This window comes from Haemaphysalis longicornis, unplaced genomic scaffold (genome assembly GCF_048455015.1).
Source record: "Haemaphysalis longicornis isolate Haplotype H1 unplaced genomic scaffold, Haemaphysalis longicornis Haplotype H1 scaffold_2, whole genome shotgun sequence".
In the NCBI taxonomy this organism is placed as follows: domain Eukaryota; kingdom Metazoa; phylum Arthropoda; class Arachnida; order Ixodida; family Ixodidae; genus Haemaphysalis; species Haemaphysalis longicornis.
The window spans coordinates 43,327,766-43,346,822 of record NW_027526295.1 but is presented as its reverse complement, the minus strand read 5'-3'; the positions used below and the strand labels follow the sequence as shown (position 1 = coordinate 43,346,822).

Sequence of the window (19,057 nt, the reverse complement as noted above, 5' to 3'; positions counted from 1 at the left end):
TTAAACTGTGTTAAATACGGCCAAACACCCACTCCATTTACGAGACGTGGTCATATTCAAGGATATGCTTAGAAGGGAACAACTTTTTAAAATCTGACTCAATAAAGACTCGGCTCTGTCTTGCTCTCTCACTCTCTCTGCGTGTGTCTTATAAATAAATCAAAACATTCAGTTAGGCCAGAACGCTAGATAATAAATACCGTGAGACACGGACGCTGTTACCTTCTTGCTGAAACTGACCAACACAGCGCAGCCGCAACCTTTCGGGCCGACATCTTAAGCCACACAAGAGGAAAGGTCGTCTGCCTTTCCTGTGCCGCAGCGATCGTTGCGGCTAGTCTATCTATCGTTGCTGAACGGCAGTTCTCGAAAGCATACATGGTAAATGCACGACTCCTGTCCAAAACGCTCCCTCCATGCCGAAGTAACACATTCGCGCCATACATCTTAAGACCTAAAAGTAGATGTCCCTGCTACTTCTTTCTTTCCACGAATACTTAGCTCTATGCTACACGCCTTATTAGCCTGACGTATGCGCTGGGCATCGTGGGCGAGAACTGTTAGTCTTGCCTAGGTTGTTTGCTTACGACACGAAAATTTGCGGCCAACGAGAGGCTAATAGCTTCGCCGTAAAATTAGCCCTATGCATCGAGTATTCGCTCGACAGTAAATTCGACTGTGTATTGGCAGCTGGGAGGCAACCTGGGGACACAACCGAAAGACTGTCCGGGGGAGTGCACTGCCACCTAATGCACGTTACGCAGATGAAGAAGCGATTTGAAAGAGTTCGTGTGGGGATGTGCACACAACTTCTAAATACCTTAGCTGTGCTAGCACCAATTCTGTAATTTTTGCAACACAGTCTACGCTTATTTCAGTGGAGCCCGCAACAACAGACTTTTAAACGGCCCATTTCTGTTCGTTTGTTTGGTTCCCATACATTTTGAGTGATATTCACTTAAGTCATAACAGACCTGTCTATAGTAGAGTATCAGTACGAAGAAGAAATTTTTGGCTAAAATTGCTTTGACTAAAAGTTAAAAACGAATTCCTGCGGTGCCGACCCTAATTAGTTGTTTTGTTTATTTTTACGAGAATATTATTATGTCTGGCCACATTCTCAGCGTGGAACGGGGCCGTGGCCCGGCCGAGCCAAGCCAGTGCTTGTGGTCATTTTTCGCGCGATTAGTAGCAAGGAAGCAGATGTAGTGTCTGATAAACAGTGCATAATTCACGCGGTTGAACGTGGCAGAATGCAGGCCGACATTGTCAGAAGAGAGCTGCTGTCTAACCAGACAGTCAAATCCACCTTTCGAAACAACCGCCGCGTCACTCTCGGTGGAATTCAAGAAACGCACATTGGATTGCGCAAATCGGTGCGTGCGGAGGCTGGGAATACTCTTTTGATATGATTTGAGGTTGATACTGGCTGCCTTTTAAAATTTTGTGTGTAAAAATGAGCTCTGCTTCAGGGAACTTCACCTTTTGTTATTACCACACTACATCGTTCCCTTCGACGAAAAACTTAAGCACTGACCTAAGCAGGGAGATGATTCTCGTTTATTGTGTTACATCTGCCACTGGCAGTGCGGCGTCTAACTGGTCCAACTTTAGGTGTCACAGCCATATTTTGTCAGGATAGTTCAAAGCTGTTTTACTGACCCAAAGCCAATCTTTCAAACAATTCGCAGTCCGTTCTGGGAAATGTTACAGCCATATGAATTGTTTGGTGGACGTGTTTCGCGTAAACCTACCCTGGTGAAAAGTGTTTAGGAATCTCTTTGCGAATTCTGCTGGCCATGACTGAGTTTTATAGCAGCTTAATAATTGCTCCCAGTTACGCATTTGCTCTGCTTAGTGCGCGTTTCTATACACTTGAACATATGCGATAGGCCAGGGGTTCTCAACATTGAGTGAGCTGGAGACCCCTATGGGGGTGCGCAGGATAAAATAAATTGATCTGTTTCACAGCGTGAAAATATTTGCAGTTGCAGCTAAAGTGGTGCACATTCTTATTCAATGCCCGCCTTTGTGTACCCCTCTTACTCAGATGCGTTTTTTATTTTCAATCAATTTGGTCTTGCAGGTCAAAGTAACCCAAACAGCGATATTCTTCCTTTTGTGCGTCTGCCGTTCCCCAGAGCTTGCGTTTTGTGCAAAAAGCGAACGTTACTGCGTGTCCAACGAGGAGAAATTGAAGAAGCAAAACCTAAAGTCACGGAGAAAAGCCAGCTATTTGCCTTGGCTGCAAGGTGGGAGGGTGCAGAGATTTGGGCAGGTCTTCGCGGACATCTAGAAAGCCTCTGCTTCACCCCCGGGGTTCCGCACACCCTATTGAAGAACTACTGCGCTAGGCCTTTTCTGGCTACATTGAAAACAGCATTCTTAGGAAACAGCATTTGCCTGCGGGAAGCTGTGCAGAGATATGCTGTGGGCGCATAGAAAAAATAAATTGTCTCTAGGATTTATATGCAACACATATCGCCGTTTCCAATTTATGCTGATATCGCCCTCCCTGTTACGATGCTGCATGCTTTGGATACAGAATGAATTTCTGTGGATTAAGAGTATTAGTTGTGAGGGGCGTAGGCTGACACAGCGTAGTGTTGCTATTTTTGTGTGAAACGCTGGAAAAGGGACCGGAAAAATGACAAAGTGCTGAGAAGTGTTGAAATGGTGGAGGAATGGTAGGAGATGAGGGATAGGGAGAATGAAGTGAATCGAGTTTATGAACACAAATCTGTTAGAAAACGGGAATAGGGCTGAAAGTCTTTACCCCAGTCGATTAAATGTTATGATAGCCTCAACATGATTTCTCATTCATTATAAAACTCCCGACAAGTAACGAGAGGCAGCACGTTAATACCGATGTGAGGAGGTGCGTTTAAGAGCCAGGAGCCGGAGTGAGAAGTGAATACAACGAAGCGCTCGTGCTGGGGGTGGTGGTGGTAAAAACATTTTTTTATTGAGCAGCCAAGGGAGCTGGAAAGGGACGTGGTCAGCCTCCTACGTCCAGGAGGCCGCGAGCCTGCGCCGAATCCAGGGCTCGTTGCACCAGGGCGATTTGATGCTCCGGTGCCGAGCTGGTCAGCGCAGACTCTCACTGCTCAAGGAAGGTGAATGGGGTGGGGGTGGTGGGGACATGAATACACAAGGTGGTAGGTTGTGAGAGGGATGTCACATTGTGGGCAGTTGTGGGGGAAAATGGAGGGAGATATGTGGGAGAGGATAGTGTGGTTGTAGAAGGTTTCTGTTTGTAGACGCCGATATATGTGAGCTTGGTTGTTGGAGAGACTGTGGTGTGGAGGAGGGTATGTTCTTCTGATGTGGGTGTAGTGCGCGAGGAGGGAGCTGTAGGTAGAGTCCAGCGGAGTTAGGATTTCATGGTCAGAGATGAGGCTCCCGGCGGTGTCGGTCCTTGCGGTTGGGAGTGCCCGGGTAAGGAGATCGCGGGCTGCGGCATGAGCCGCCTCATTCCCGGCAAGGCCAGCATGGCCTGGGGTCCAGACGATAGAAATTTCAATGTCCTCGGGTAGGTGTTGGAGCACAGGGAGGGCCTGGGGTGGTGCAAGGGCAGCTTGATACAGCCGACAGGCTTGTTGGGAGTCCGTAATGATGGTCAAGTATGGTTGATGCTGGTGTGTGGTAGTTGCATGGCCGATGGCAAGCGCTTCGGCTGAGGTGACCGGCAGATTTCGATAAGTGACGGCTGTGGCCAGATGTCCGTTCGAGTCCACAGTAACTAGGGTGGTGCGCGTGCGGTCGGGAGTTGTAGCAATATCCGTATATCGGGTTTGAGAGTCGGCGCCGTACCGTTTATCAAGCATCTTCACCCTGGCTTCGCGACGTCCTCGATTGAAAGATGAGTGCATGTGTTTGGGTACCGGGCTAACCTTCAGGCGTTGACGAATGGACAGGGGGATGCGTTGGAGTTGGTGTTGAGGGGAAGGGGAGGGCCGGCCAATGTTTTGGAGAACGCGTCTACCTGAGGGAGTGAGGGCGAGGCGATGGAGGTGGGACGTCCGCTGTGCTTCTAATAGTTCGCTGAGCGTGTTGTGCAGGCCGAGGTGAAGCAGACGCGCATTGGAAGTATAAGTTGGGAGTCCAAGGGCAGCTTTGTACGTTTTCCGCATTAGAGCATCCAGCTTGTTGATTTCCTGTGGTTTTAGGTTGACAAAAGGAGTTCCGTAGGTTATACGGCTGACCAGCAGTGCTTGGACCAGGCGGCAGGTGTCTTGTTCTTTGAGGCCGTGAGTGGATCCTCTTATTCGTCGTATTAGGTGAGTGAGCTGTGTGACCGTTTTCTGTAGCTGCGGCAGGAGGGTGGTGCCGGAACCATCGTAGTGGATAGGCACACCCAATATACGGAGAGTGGGGACTTGGGGAATTGGTGAGGCCTTGGTGAGCCCTGGATGGTAACTTGCGGATCGGGAGTAGCCACAGCAGCCCGACCTCGCGTGCGGGCGCGAAGGACTAGGAGATCCGATTTGTTAGGTTCGCATGTCAAACCTCTGGGCGAGAGATAGTCGATAGTTGTGTCGATCGCTTGTTGGAGAGCGTCTTGTTGTGCGCCGCTGGAGCCCTGCGTTGTCCAAATGGTCAAATCGTCCGCGTAAAGAGCGTGCTGGAGACCGGGGATAGCTTGTAGGCGACTCGGAAGGTGAAGGAGGGCAATATTAAATAACAATGGCGAAATAACGGAGCCTTGTGGGGTGCCCTTGGGCGGAGTGTGGAAGATGGCGGATCGAAGGGGCCCAAGTCGCAGTGTTGCGGTCCGGTTTCCGAGAAAAGCTTTTACGAAGTGGAAAGTCTTGATGCCGCAATTGGTCGTGTTGAGGTTTTTTAAAATGGCTTGATGCGTGACGTTATCGAACGCGCCCTTGACGTCAAGTGTTAAGCCCTAGGAGTGGCTCTGCTCAGATGATCTAGGACCTGTTCCTTGAGCTGAATTAGTACGTCTTGCGTAGAGAGATACTGTCGAAACCCGAACATTGTTAATGGATACAGATTGGGATCTTCCAAGTACGTAGATAAACGTTGATGGACCAGGTGTTCGAAAAGTTTCCCGAGGCAGGACGTCAGGGTCGTGGGGGAGACGGGCTTGTTTGGCTTTGGGCTGGGGGCGGAAAGAAAAAAGAGCACGCCGGGAAGGAGGAAGAGGAAGAAGACGGGGGTGGCACGGACAAGCAGGAAGAACGAGGTTCGGGGAGCGACCTGCCGGACGCTAACCTTCGGGGAACCTCCGCTCCGAGCCGCGCCTTCCTCCTGGAAACTCTCTGCTGGGGGTGAACGCCCACATCTCCGCGCCGAACTACGCCAGGTCTCTTCAAGCCACTTCGAGTAGCAGCGTCAGAAAGTCTCTGGAATCCGTCAAGCAAGCAGCTGTTTTAATCGACCAGCAGCAGCGCTGCCGACTAGGGCCCCGCGCCGGCACACCGCTCAAGCACACTGACCAGCGCACCGAGCCAAGTGCACCTACCCAGCTCCCCGACGTCAGCGAATCCCACACGGGAGCGCGAACTATTTTGGGGCGCGAACTTTGTTGTGTAGGACATTAACTCTCTTGACTTAATTAGGTTAATGCTGATTTATCTATTTTGTCAGTTATTTGTCCCGTAAATACACGTTGTCCTTGTCCGCAGCCAACAGCCTCGCCTTCTCCGCCTGGTCAGATTAACACCTCTTCGTTGTAAAAACAACCTGCATCACAACCGATAACACTGACCATTTCTACAAGCAAGAAACTGCTGTTAACGCCCTAAAAATGCCTCTTAATGACAGCAAGCCAATTCTTTGGCACTAGGGGGTCTTTCAAGTCTCTAGGAGCCAACGGCAGGCCCTCGACTGAGGACCACTGAACGAAATAATCATTACCATCGTCGTTTATAAAAATGCCCCAAAAGCCCCTTTCAGGGTACTACATAAGGGTGGGGGAGGCAAGTACAGAGTTCAACAGGCCCATGATTGTCGGTTGTACAATGCAAATGGGACTGAGGTACATGATCAAAACATAGTCAAGTATACATAAATGTATTGAACCTGTTGCCACTGGCAAATGAAAATCACCTTGAATTCTGCGTGAAGGAAGCTTCAGGACGTGTAGCTTGGACTAGTGAGTCGAGACCATGGGTCGCTCATTGGAGATGATGCGCAATTCATGCGGATGCTGATGAAGCTGCAATATAATAACGGCGAATAAGAAGGGTACGAATCTGGGCTAATTGCCATGATTGCATTTTGTGGCCGAATAATGGGAGAAAGGACCCCAAAAGAAAGGACAAGTACATACTCGCGATTAAAACTTTTGCCGGAAAGAATGAAATACTAGCAGCCCGCATGATAATTGCATGAAGTGGAGGGGATGTAGGAAAATAAAAGTGCATCGACTTGGAAAATTAGACTCCCTCAGTGGCCTTATTAAAACTTTGCGCTATAAGTCATGTCAAACGTAATGTTTACAAACTTCAAGGGACAACGGAACAAATTCAGGAAAAACACTAGAAGGAATTCACACTGCACAGTCGCTGACTGATGGACTGTCACGGTTTATTGCGACAAGAAAAATCACGAAAAAACGACAAAAAATCGAATAGACATAGCAGCAAAAATGATACGGTAATATTGCAAGATGTCATCCGCCACTTGTTAATACAGCATCAAGTAGTCACGACCAGCCCACAGTCAATCCTTAAAAGTTATACTGATGGTTCAGTGTGCACGCGTTTCTCTTATTGATTACGAAAGCTTCATCAATTCCCCACTCTCTAACGTCAGTATAGCGGGCGACGATTGCAGTCAGGGAATAGTGAAAGGTAGCTGCTCGAAGTGCGATGCGTTGCAATGGGCTCTTTAACGCGATCAGTTAGGCACCGCCTAATCATCATCGTAGACAGCATGTTGGTAACGTCAGGCCAGCATGAACTGTACGTCAACACATCGTGCTTCCAGCAACTGCACTCCCCTCCAATGACTCCGTGATTCTGAAGCAGTATCATGACAGTAGAGTAGGAAACGCATAAAGCTTTCGAAATGAACGAGAGAAACAGGTGTGTTACTGAACCATTTCCAGAATAAGATTGCGGACTCGTATTGACTAGTTGACGCTGTAACGATCTGCGGTAGATGACATGCCATTGTGTCTAACCATATCATTTCTATCTATAATATTATACATCCAATACTCTTCGCTGTTTTACATGTTTTACATACACTGTCTTATCAAAATTACCCAGGCTCAGTTGTTTCTCAGTGTTGCATAGTGTAAAGCTGTTCCTTGTTTTGTCCCTCTTGGGTTTGTTTTCAATCGGCAGAGCATTTTCGGGTTTGCAAGAGCCAGGAAGGAATTGCGAGTCATGGTCTGCACCATATGTTATCAATTAGTGATATGGTCAATTTGAGACAATCCGCACTGCTAACGAAGGTGACGGAGCATGTGCTATCAGCACATTTTTATTTGGCTGGCTGCCTAGTAATTAATAATTATTATTAGCTAACCATTACTAGCTTTGCTAATAATGACTCCCCATTTGACGAAAAAATATAAAGGAAGGTCGCGAAAAACCCAGAATGCTTATCTCCAATTATCTTTGACTTTTGCTGCTGGTTGCTGCTTATGTAAATGCGCCAGCTATGAGGGGAAGGATGCTCTCCTTTTACACGCAGGACACCTTTTGACTTGCTCGTACTTTAAGGCAAATCATTTCAATAACAAACCTACCATCCCTTTGTAAACAAACTTGAGGGAAGTGCGAAAGCTTTCTTACATTAAATCCGCGTCAAAACTGCGACATAACGGGCATCCTCGATTTACCAGTCCTGGACGGTCCGCGGGCAGTCCGAGGACTGTGCTCGTACCGGAAGTCCCTTAGGAATACACGGAAAAATCGAGCGCCGGATCGCGTCTTGGGCAGTCCGCGGACGATCCGGGACTGATAATCGAGGAGGACCAAACCTTCGCTGAGAGTACGTCTAAGCGCTCGTCAAACCTTCAAAGACTGGAATCGCAAACGAAGAGTGAATCCATGCGACTGTTTTTGGCGCACTAAATAAACGCACTACGAACGATTTAAATGAATACCGATAAGTGATTTATGAAATAAAGGTATACTATCGTACTGCTCCTTCATGATCGCTGCGTGTATTGTCTTATCTAGAGCCGTTCGTTTTTCGCGATTTTTGAAGCAACAGTTTCAATAAAATGGAGGCCCGGTTCTACGTACGCTCCGTATGTCCAGAGGTCTTATAAGAGCTTTTCGTTCGACCAACCGGTCTCTGGCGAAAGGTACTAGTTTTTTTGACAAAACGCTATCCGTCCCACTAAGAAAGGTTTCAGTTTGAAAACTTCCATATTGGTGAGGCGTAGGATTTTACAATAATAGTTAGCTCACGGCCTTAAAAAAAGCAGATGATGAGAAGCTGCTTACAGCTTTTCGACCCTGCTTTAAAATAGCGGTCACAGCCGATGTTTCCGAGATTGTCATTGGAGCTGTACCCCAGCAACAGAAGGGTGATGAGTTCGGCGCCTAACATCGGCTGAAGCCAAGGGCTCTGTAGGTGAATTGGAAGCACTAGCCTGCATGTGGGCATGTGAGGTCTGGGAGGTGTACACCCACGCATCACGCTTCAACAACTGAGAGAGAAATACTGGTGGTCTGACCGTAGCAAGCATGTCGAGCAGTCAATCAAATCATTTGCCATTTGTCAGTCTGCTGACGAATCAGGAAAGGCACTTGTCCCATTAATGCAGTTTGTACTATTTCCTTAGACACCACAACGGAAGCAAGGCATCGACATCCTTGGTGCTATCTCAAGTTCTCCTCAGCACTATCGTGTCATTACCTTACTAGGCTACTTCAGCAAGTGGCCAGAAATGGGGATCACCTCTAAATCACTTCAGAAGCTGGCATGTTCTTCTTGCGGTGTACATTTAACCATGATGGCTATCCGATAGAAATCGTGAGTAACCATGGTGCACTGGTTACTTCGGCTGAGTTTGTACATTTCTTGCACAATGCAATTTGTTTATTTTTCACCAAAACAATACACCAGGTAAAAAAATGGTGAAAATTGGCGGCCGAAAAAAACTGCAATAAAGCAGCTTGACATAGCTCCGACCACCATCAACTAGCAGCAAAGGAGAAGTGCAAACACAAGACATACATACATACTGTTAGATGATTCATTTCCTACTCGGTAACATTTAACACAGGGACAAAAAAAAGTGCCCCCGTCGCATGCCCCCGCGCGATGGACACGAGTAAATGCAGAGCATTGGAGGTGGTCACGTGGCGTAGGTTGTGGTAGTTGGCGGTGGTAGTTGTAGTTGTTGGTGTCGTACGGGTGCGTCGACGGCGCTTGAAGGCCAAGTACGACGAAATGCACGAGGCGTTGGAGCACGGGGAGTTTGCGAGCTTGGACGAGTTCCTGCGCGCCTTCGACGTGCGGTCCGGGGAGGAGTACTCGGAGATTCTGCGGGCTGGCGCGTCGCGTCCGTGCGTGCTTCACGCGCGGACCCCCGCCGAGAAGCGCGTGAACGCATTCAACCCGTGGATCGGAAGGGTTCTCGACTCCAACATGGACCTGCAGATCATCCTCGACCACTACGCGTGCGCGGCGTACGTCGTGGACTACGCCAACAAGGCCGACCGCGGCATCTCGTTCTCGTACCGCGGGGTCCGCCACTCGCCGCTGACGTTTCGAAGCCGTGTCTCGCTCTCGATTCGATGGATCCGCACCTCGACGCTGACGACTGGCGGCGGCCTCTCGTTCTCGACGCTCGGGATCGGCCGCTCGACGCTGACGCTTCTCCGCTGCCTTAGCGCGCGCAGTAGAGGGAGAGGAGGTAGCACCTGCTGCTGCAACGCCTCTTTCAGCGCCGGAGCACGCGCATGCGCGCCCGCACCTGTTGTTGAGAGCGGACAACGCCGAGGGACGATGGGTGAGTGCGAGTTAAAGAAATGCTCTGCATTTAAAAGAAAAAAAAACGAGATAGCTGAGGAAACACGGTAAAACGCAAATAGAAACAGTATTTGTTCACTTTAGAAAAATTTAAACGAAGGCGTGCACCGTAAAACGAGATAAAATCAACGTGACTATTTAGCAATGTAGCGCTTGTCACATGTAAAAACAAGTACATAAAATGCAAACAGGCAACGAGGTAAAATTTCAGGACATGGTATCTAAGAATTCCAATGACGCATAACATTCGTACGCGAGAGTGAGAATATATACATGAAAGTGACACGAACAATATTTCCTGCGTTCAGAGACACGTTTTCGCAAGTAAAATTCAGATAAAGCCATCACAACGATAGTTCCAACATGCTCATGTCACTCATGAATAAAGGATCGATGCAGTGCTTAAAAAGCTCATTTAATGTGTTGGGTAAAGTGTGGCATAATCTCTGGCGCCCATATTCTGTGCCTGGGAATGGTACCTGCCAAGGAATTTTACATCGACAGGAGTATGGCAAAATCTTTTTTTGTAGGTGAGCTAATTTTATAAATACCGTTAATTTACCATGTGCTGCATTTTTATAACTTGTAGTTAGTTTTTGATAATATAGTTGAAATGCTCGGACTATCCGATTTTTCTTGAATAATTCGTCAGTGTGTGCATATACGGAACATTTTCAATGGCTCGGACTGCCTTTTTTTGCAAAACCGTGAGTTTGCTTAGATTATTTTCTGTTGTGTTTCCATATATTATCACACAATAACTGAGCTGCGAATGGAATGAAGAATTGTATAATAATTTTTTAATTTCAAAAGGAAGAAAATACCGATACCTGCTTAATATCCCAACAGTTTTGCGAGATTTTGAGCACAGTGAGTCAACATGGTCACTCCTGGACATATGTTCAGTGAATATTACACCTAGCGTTTTGACACATTTTTCAAGCTTTACCGTGTATGGGCCCAAAATAATACTCTTTGGTATAGTTATGGGTGTATTCCGAGTCTTATATCAGACGCGCTTTGTTTTAGATTCATTAAGCAAATGGTATTGGTTTCAGACCAATTTGTTATCTCACCACAAAGTCTACCTGCCTGTTCTGTTATGTCAGTTAATTGTTTTCCATTAACGAACACTGTGCAGTCATCAGCATATGACAAAAGTGCATCTTGTACTCATATTGACAATGTCGTTTATGTAATACAGAAAGAGAATGGGACCAAGAATACTGCCCTGCGGCACTCCTGTCACAACCAGTCGAACATTAGATCTGCACTTATTAATTTCTGTAAACTGTTTACGTGATCCGAGGTACGACCGTAAAAGACCTAGTATATTTCCTCGAAAGCCATATTTTTCCAATTTAGAGAGCAGAAGATTGTGATTGACGCGATCGGAGGCTTTACTGAAATCGTGGTATATTCCTAGGGTCACCATTTTTTTCTCAATGTTATCTAGAATTATTTCTTTTTGTATCAGAAACGCAGATTCAGTAAAATGCTTTTTTCTAAAAGCGTGTTTGCTGCTTGTAATTAAGTTGTATTTGCGTGAAAAACAGTCCATTCTAAGGTTGATAATTTTTTCAATACATTTAGAAAATACAGGTAATATCGAGAACGGCCGGTAGTTGCTGAACACATTTTCGTCCCCGCCTTTGTGAAGTACCGTTACCCTCGCTATCTGCATGCTTTTAGGAAATACACTAGTTGACAGAACTACATTATAGATGTGTGTTAACACAGGCGCAATAAGGAATAATACATGTTTTATCGGTGCAATTTCAAGGCCGTCATCGTCTCTGCTACGACTGTTTTTCAGTCCACGGAAGATTACGATAACCTCCGATACATCGGTTGGCGTTAAGAACAACGTGTGCGCATTGCTCGGCATGCTGTTGGCTACGTCAGTGCATCCGCTTTTGTTGGCGCCTCCCGCCAGCTCTGTAAAGTAATCGTTCATTCGATCGGCTAGTTCTTTCCCTTTTAATACTTTGCCATCAACAATAGCAGTTTGCCCTTCAGTAGGATTTGTTTTCCTGTTTATAACGTCGTTTAATTTTTTCCACACTGTTTCACGTTTGCTAAGACAGTCTGCATTAAATACGCGAAATAAATAATCTTTTTTGCTTGATCTTTCTCTTTGTTTAGATTACTCCTGAAAGCCTTGTACCGTTTCCAATCGCTTTGATCACGAGAACGAAGAAATAATTGATAAATTTTGTTCTTTTTCTGTATGCGCCTAAGGATACCTTTCGTAATCCATGGTTTCCGCTCTTTATTGCTTGGTTTAAAGTGTTTTATTGGAAATGACTCAAAGTGTCGCATTTTAAACATTTTCAAAAATTCTTCATATGAGGTGTCAGCTTCCTGATGAGCTAAAACGCTTGACCCGTCTATGGCCTGTATCTTTTCTCTAAAAGTCTGTAGTGTGCCTTCACATAAAAGGCGGTATGTAGTTTCACAAGGCTTGTCAAGCTGGAGGTTGGAGCGTCTGTTTTTAAAAGCAAATATTGGCATGTGATCGCTGATATCGCAGGTGAAAGCAGCAGAAATGCTATGGCTCTTTGGAATGTTCATTATAAACATGTGAAGTAATAATGACGTTGTAACAGTGACACGCGTTGGTAAAGTAATTGCATTGTGACACCCATTGTGTTGAAGTATTCCTTAAAATTCTGCTGTAGGCTTTGATTGGCTTAAAATATCTATGTTAAAATCCCCGCCAACAACTAGAGTATATCCGATTTCATTTGCGTACGACAGAATACTGTCAAGGAAATCCAAAAATGCACGCATACGTCCTGCAGGGGGTCGATAAACGACTGCAAACACTTTTTCGCGTTGCTTAATACACAGTACTTTATAATCATCAGTTATTTTGCTGAAAGGTTCCATCGTTTCACAGCCGGTGACGGCCGTCAGGATACAGACACCACCCAATCTACTATCTGTGCGGTTCTAGTAGAAATGTGTAAACATTTTTGGTACACAATTCGGAATCCTTGTTGTACCATCTTTCCGTGAACATTAGCACATCAAATTTAAACCTGCAGGAAATGAGCCGAGCAGAAAGTTCACCTCGCTTTGGTTGTACAGATCGGGCATTCAAGTGGAGTAGTTTAAGACATGGTTAAATAATTTTCTCACCACACACTTTGCCGATGTCCTGTGGAAGAACGTAATCACTAGCCATGGCAGATGATCAACGCGACGTTGCGCATGTATCTCTTTCGAGTGTATTACGTTGTGTGCATAGGGCAAATTTTGTCGAGATCCCTTTCGGGGTTGATGCGTATTATCTGCGATTTCTCGGTTCGTCGGGCGAAAATGACGCCGTTCTTGACCCAGACAAACTTCCATGCATGTTCGCGCTTGCGTGCACCAGCCATGCCAAGAAGCCGTTCCATTGCAGGGCAAAGATGCTCATTTATGCAGATCGGGTCATCGCACTGGGAACCAAGTAAATCATTCTTTAGCCTCATCTTACGTGCTTTTTCAAGAACCTGGTCTCGTTTTTCCCGGCTTTGAAACTGTACAATAATAGTCGTTTTAGTATCATCTTTCGTCCGTACTCTGTGGCACACGTCCACATCCCCAGGGGACAGGGCTTCGCCAACGGCCTCCCCCAGTTTTTGAAGTATACCAGAAAGGTTCTCCGCAGGTTCCTGCGGGATGCCTTTGATTTCTACATTTTTGTTCCTCGTGTATTGCTCAGATTTCAAGAGCTCATCCCGGCTTGTAGTCAAGTCTGTTTCCAATCCGTGAACCCTGCTCCGAAGTTCTTCGTTTTCTTTTTTCAAAGCTTTGTTTTCCCCGGTTGTGCTTTTGAAACGGCCCTACGCGTCATCAAGGCAAATGCCTTGATGACGCTCATGAGATCCATGCTCTTTTTTATTTCGTCTATTTCAGTGCGAAAGCTTTTTTCGTCAAGCCCAAAGTTTTGTTCCAGGGAATCCTTTAAGAGCGTCATCTCTGCCTTCAGTTCATCTTTAAGCTCAAGTATGAGTCTCACTACTTCTTTACTCATCTCAAAACATCAACAGGAACACAACAAGCAAAAAAACACCCGGCAGCAGTAACAGCGTTACAGAAATAAGGTATTAATCGAGGTTTTCTTACAGGGTTGTCAAGCAGGGTTGTCAAACAGGGTTCTGACAGGGTTGTCAACCTGCAGTGCACAGAATAGGATTTTCAGGGCAGTGTTCGCCGCACTGTCACTGCTGCCAAAGTATCCCTGTCAAATAGGGATACTTTGGCCCTGTCAAACAGTAACCCTGTCAAACAGGGTTCTGACAGGGTTGTCAACCTCCCGTGCACAGAATAGGATTTTCAGGGCAGTGTTCGCCGCACTGTCACTGCTGCCAAAATATCCCTGTCAAACAGGTATACTTTGGCCCTGTCAAACAGTAACCCTGTCAAACAGGGTTCTGACAGGGTTGTCAACCTGCAGTGCACAGAATAGGATTTTCGGGGCAGTGTTCGCCGCACTGTCACTGCTGCCAAAGTATCTACCGCACATTGTCTGCAGTCTACTCTTCCCAATGAAATAGAGAAGTGGAGCGATTTAGTCATGTTTTAAAAGGCTATATTGAGGTGTGGCTGGAGGAACACCGCCCACTGAAAGAGTCTATCACGGAGTACACCGGGATCTGACGCTGCACCCCTCATGCAACTGCGGGCCAGGAACCTCTGGTTCTCCTACACAGCCTTTACGTAAGGACCAGGCTTGATCTGGCGGCAGGATTGATTGGAGGTATTCCGGAGATGTCCGGGGGTGGAGCCTCAAGCCATCAAGCAAAGGGTAACTGCGAAAGAGGAAGTGCTGGTGCTTAGAGTGTAGATGTGAGATGTGAGTGTATCAAATAACGTGTTGGATGGTGGGACGGAGGCAAGTGCTGACAGCGCGGCTCCGCGGTGGCCCATAAGAAACCGATACAAGCCAGCGTGGTTTGCCCACTATGAGACCTCCCTTTTGGGACGAGGGGGTGTCGTGAAGTCTAAGGCTATGTTCAGACTACCGACGTAACAACCATACCGTGAGTTATGGACGTAAAAAAATGGCCTGTCACGCAGTTCGGTTGGCTGAGACGCGAAATGACGTCATTCTTTAAAGTTATTACGACAATTGCGGCAGCAGTCGGAACCCGGCCTAATTTAGCTCATGTTCGTGCTTACAAGTACCGCATGGTGTTAAGGCGGCTAGTATCCCCCGTAAAACTTAGTAATCGCAGCCAGGTTATAAATAGGGTGTGACAATCATAAGGGCTCTGTTTTCCCTGGATATGAGGCAGCATCTGCGTCCCTCTGTTGCGTGGGTGACCCTTAGTGCGTCCGATACAAAAGTCTGTATAAACCTTGGCACTCACGCAATGATAACAACGTCATTCACTCTAAATGTTCAACAGAAATGCCAAGAAATAGTACAAAACAGCAACAGCGTAACTCCCTCTAACAGCATAAATGTGCACAATTCGCCAAGTTAAGGCATTCATTCGGTACACCAGTGTAAATGGGGATTACTGATTAAAAGCTTGAAAAAAAAAAAAAACAAACGCTATATCACTGAATGTTTAAGCCCACTGACGCGGAAGAACTACGGAAATATACCAATTAGGGTACTCAGAGCCTAATGTAGCACGAAAAAGTTCAGAAAGAGTAGCGGTGTGAGAATGCTTACAAAATTAGTAGATAACTATGGGAATGTCCACGCACGTCCTCTGAAAAGTGTTCAGGAATGCCCGGTTTAACACTTTTATTTCAGGGTTTTATGAAAAGTGATACAGCTAGCATCACTAAGAGTCAATGATTGTTACCAACACCTATCTAGGCAGCACAAAAGATTAAAATTACACAGAGAATAAATTGAATAAAACATGTTAATTGAAACTACAACGGGCACCTTAATAACAAGAAAATGCCTGCATGGCCTAAGGGACGTCAGACCGAGCCTACTGCTGATGTCGAACACAATAAGTGTTGGTGTTTGTCAAAGACGACACTAACGCATTCTCAAAGACACCCCAATAATTCCGTCATTAAAATGACCATAAAAATACGTTTTTCCGCATTAAAATGACTGGTTTGTCCGTATAACAACAATGTCAATTTTATGGCAGCCGTGATATAAAGGAAAACATACGACTAGTTGCTACTCTTCAACCACTGTCCGGCATTATCACTATGACGTCGCATAACCTTGTTTGTGCAATTGGTTGAGACCCGCCTACGTCCCTTATAACTGGACGAGTGTAGGAGGATCTCTAGTTCCATTTATTAGTATCACTTGTCAGCGAACGTATATTTAAACACCGGTAATCATGCTTTTATTTCTCGTCCCTATAATGTCACCGTTGTCCATTATACGTCACTGACGCGCAGAGTTTGAAAGTTATATATTTCTTGCTATTTTTCTGCGAACAAAAGGGCCTTTTACACATGGAATAGAGCTGAAGGAGTTACCAAGAGCTAGTTACGTCAAACTGAGCGATAGTGTATTTTGTGTTCATGGCCCTTTTAATTTGGTTTTTATTTGCCTCTTCACTATGCAGGCATCACTTCAGTAATCCTACCGCACGTGTGGCATATTCTCACACTGCATGTAAGGAAATATTTCTGCGCATTACATCATAAACTAATTTTGTCATCCAGTAATTCATTTTTAAACTACACTGCACAGCCATATGTTTTATTCGAATGCATCCCGGTCATTGTAGTTTTTTCGATGGGGAGGCGTTAAGCAGTTATGCGTTTATCAGCAAATGCGCGCCACCGTTGACATGTGGCATATGGTGTTAGCGGAGACCGAAAGGAGTCTCACCAACCGCGACTCTGTTCTGTGGACGCGTGTTCGACTCGCGGCCGCAACGGCCGCTTTCTGATGGAGATGAAAAGCAAAAACGCCGGGGTGTACGGGATTTCAGCGCACGTTAAGATCCCCCAGGTGATCAAAATTAATCGAAAGTCCTCCACTACGGCGCTGCTCATCGCCTACGTTGCGTCGTCGCGATGAAGCGTACAATCAAACCGACTGTTCTGCGAGTACTTTTAGTACTGCTAGAGCCAGAAAGTGTAAAAAAGAGTCATTGTTGCTGGGACCCTTTTCTGACGCCATTTTTCTTAGAGTGCGTGGTGGTGCTACCAAGACTTCGAGGGCGAAATGCAAACATTACTGTCTCTGATGCAGGATACCCAAACTGGCTCATTTTACCTCGCGTTTTTATAATTTTAAAGTGTGACTTATCACGGAAGAAAAGAAACAATGGGAGAGTTTTCACGAAACGGTTGATTATATCGGCAAGGCATAAGGTAGCAGTGCGCTCACGATGACCGGCCCGGCTGACCGCCCCGAAGCTGGGACCGCACTCGGGACAACTGGCAAGAGTGCTCACTTCGGTTCTGGCGTTACCCTTTGCAACCTCTTCTTGACTCTCGCGGCACCGTGGAACGCGGCGTGCCACAATAAATTGGTTTGGGACCCACCCTCATGCTGCAAAAACAGTAATTTGCGCAATGCGCTTGTAAGCGTCCGGGGGTACGCGGACGCTGTTTCGCAAATGAGAACGTACCTTAACGGTATGAAGAGGACGCTAATGTATACATAGCTTGTTTCTGGCTAACGTGGCCTGATGTTCTTCTGTGTGTCTAGGGAATAGTCCCAACCGGATTCATTTTCCCCAATACTGCTATAAAATGGCCGGGCCAAGCACTTTGACTGATTTAGATGTAGGATGGATGTAGCCGAGCTCAACAGCAGCTTGACGCGCGTCTGTTCACCCTAAAGGTGTAGATAAACAAATTACAAATAGAATACACATGGTATGAAAACCCTTACCATCCTCATTATAAGGGTGTTTGTGTTTACTGCGGAGGGTAGGCCTGTCTCAAAGATTTCCAGCTACGTCTATCGAGTGCTAGCTGAGTTCACCCTTTGACCCCGAATTTCCGAGTTGGTCGCGCCATCCAGTCCTAGGGCTCCTTTTTTGTTTTGTGGTCTATTGAAGCCCATTCCCTCAGACGGATGGTCCACCTATTGTCTCTTGAAGCTATGACGCGCCTAGCCCAAGCCCCCACCTTTCGCTTAAACTGGAATGTCATCCACACGAGTATGTTCCCGAACCCATATTTTTTAAAGACAATATTCTCTGGCTAGTCAAATGCGACAATCCCGGTCTGTCTGTCTGTCTGTCTGTCTGTCTGTCTGTCTGTCTGTCTGTCTGTCTGTCTGTCTGTCTGTCTGTCTGTCTGTCTGTCTGTCTGTCTGTCTGTCTGTCCCTCGATTCAGCCTTACGGCGAAACGTCGTAAGAATTAGTCAAAAAGCAGTGTATAGCGTAAGCATAACCATTCCAAACAACTTAAACTACTGCCGTAAGTCATACATGCTCGCATTATTCAGCGCAAAGAAAACGCCGGGAAATACTGAGACACATTGGAAGTGCTTGGCAGGTACTACCCGCACTGTTTTATTTAAGGATACACTTTGGGTTTCTGTTTCGTATAGCAAGTGAAAAAAAAAAGTTAAAAATGACGCGGGCAGGCTTCAAAACTTGATTGATGAAATCGAGCACAAAAATTAACGCAGTTCCATTCAACGTGAAAAGTGTCAAGTGCGGAGCCGTGATTCGGCAGAGCTAAAGGCGTTTAGCGCCCTCTCTCAACTAGTTTTAGTAACGGCCTGGCATTGGTATCGATAGTAGTCAAAAGAGGGTGCCGCCGCCCCTGAAATGACCTATAACGAGATACTGGCTTGGGAATTCATTAATTTTAGGTAACAATGCGTTATTTTGAAATTCTTTACTCTGTCTATAATATTGGGTCCTTATTTGAGGCCTAGCAGTGGTGGCCACTGTGCCAATGGCCCCGCGCAAAGATCGCGTCCAACATTTTGCGAATGAAAAACGTGTGGCTGCGTGGCGCAATGACATCGACATCGTCTTCGTGACGAGAGGGACCCAGCTTCCATCACGACCAGGGCAAGGAATGATCTTTTCAAAGCCCCTCTTCGGGTGCGTGACGCCAAAGAGGTTGTATAAAACTTCTGGAGTGGAGGCCTCCCATACCCGGGAACGTGAGGAAGAGAAGCCGGGCAAACCGGTCGGCGGCCAT

General features: G+C 46.4%; 1 protein-coding gene and 1 long non-coding RNA gene across 2 annotated transcripts in view; one reads left to right on the top strand and one right to left on the bottom strand.

Annotated features, from left to right (window-relative positions):
• LOC144168852 (uncharacterized) overlaps positions 1-19,057 on the bottom strand; it is a 223,233-nt gene that overhangs the window by 138,321 nt on the left and 65,855 nt on the right. The window lies entirely within an intron of this gene.
• Positions 1-19,057, top strand: part of LOC144168850 (juvenile hormone acid O-methyltransferase-like) — an 89,477-nt gene that overhangs the window by 14,806 nt on the left and 55,614 nt on the right. The window lies entirely within an intron of this gene.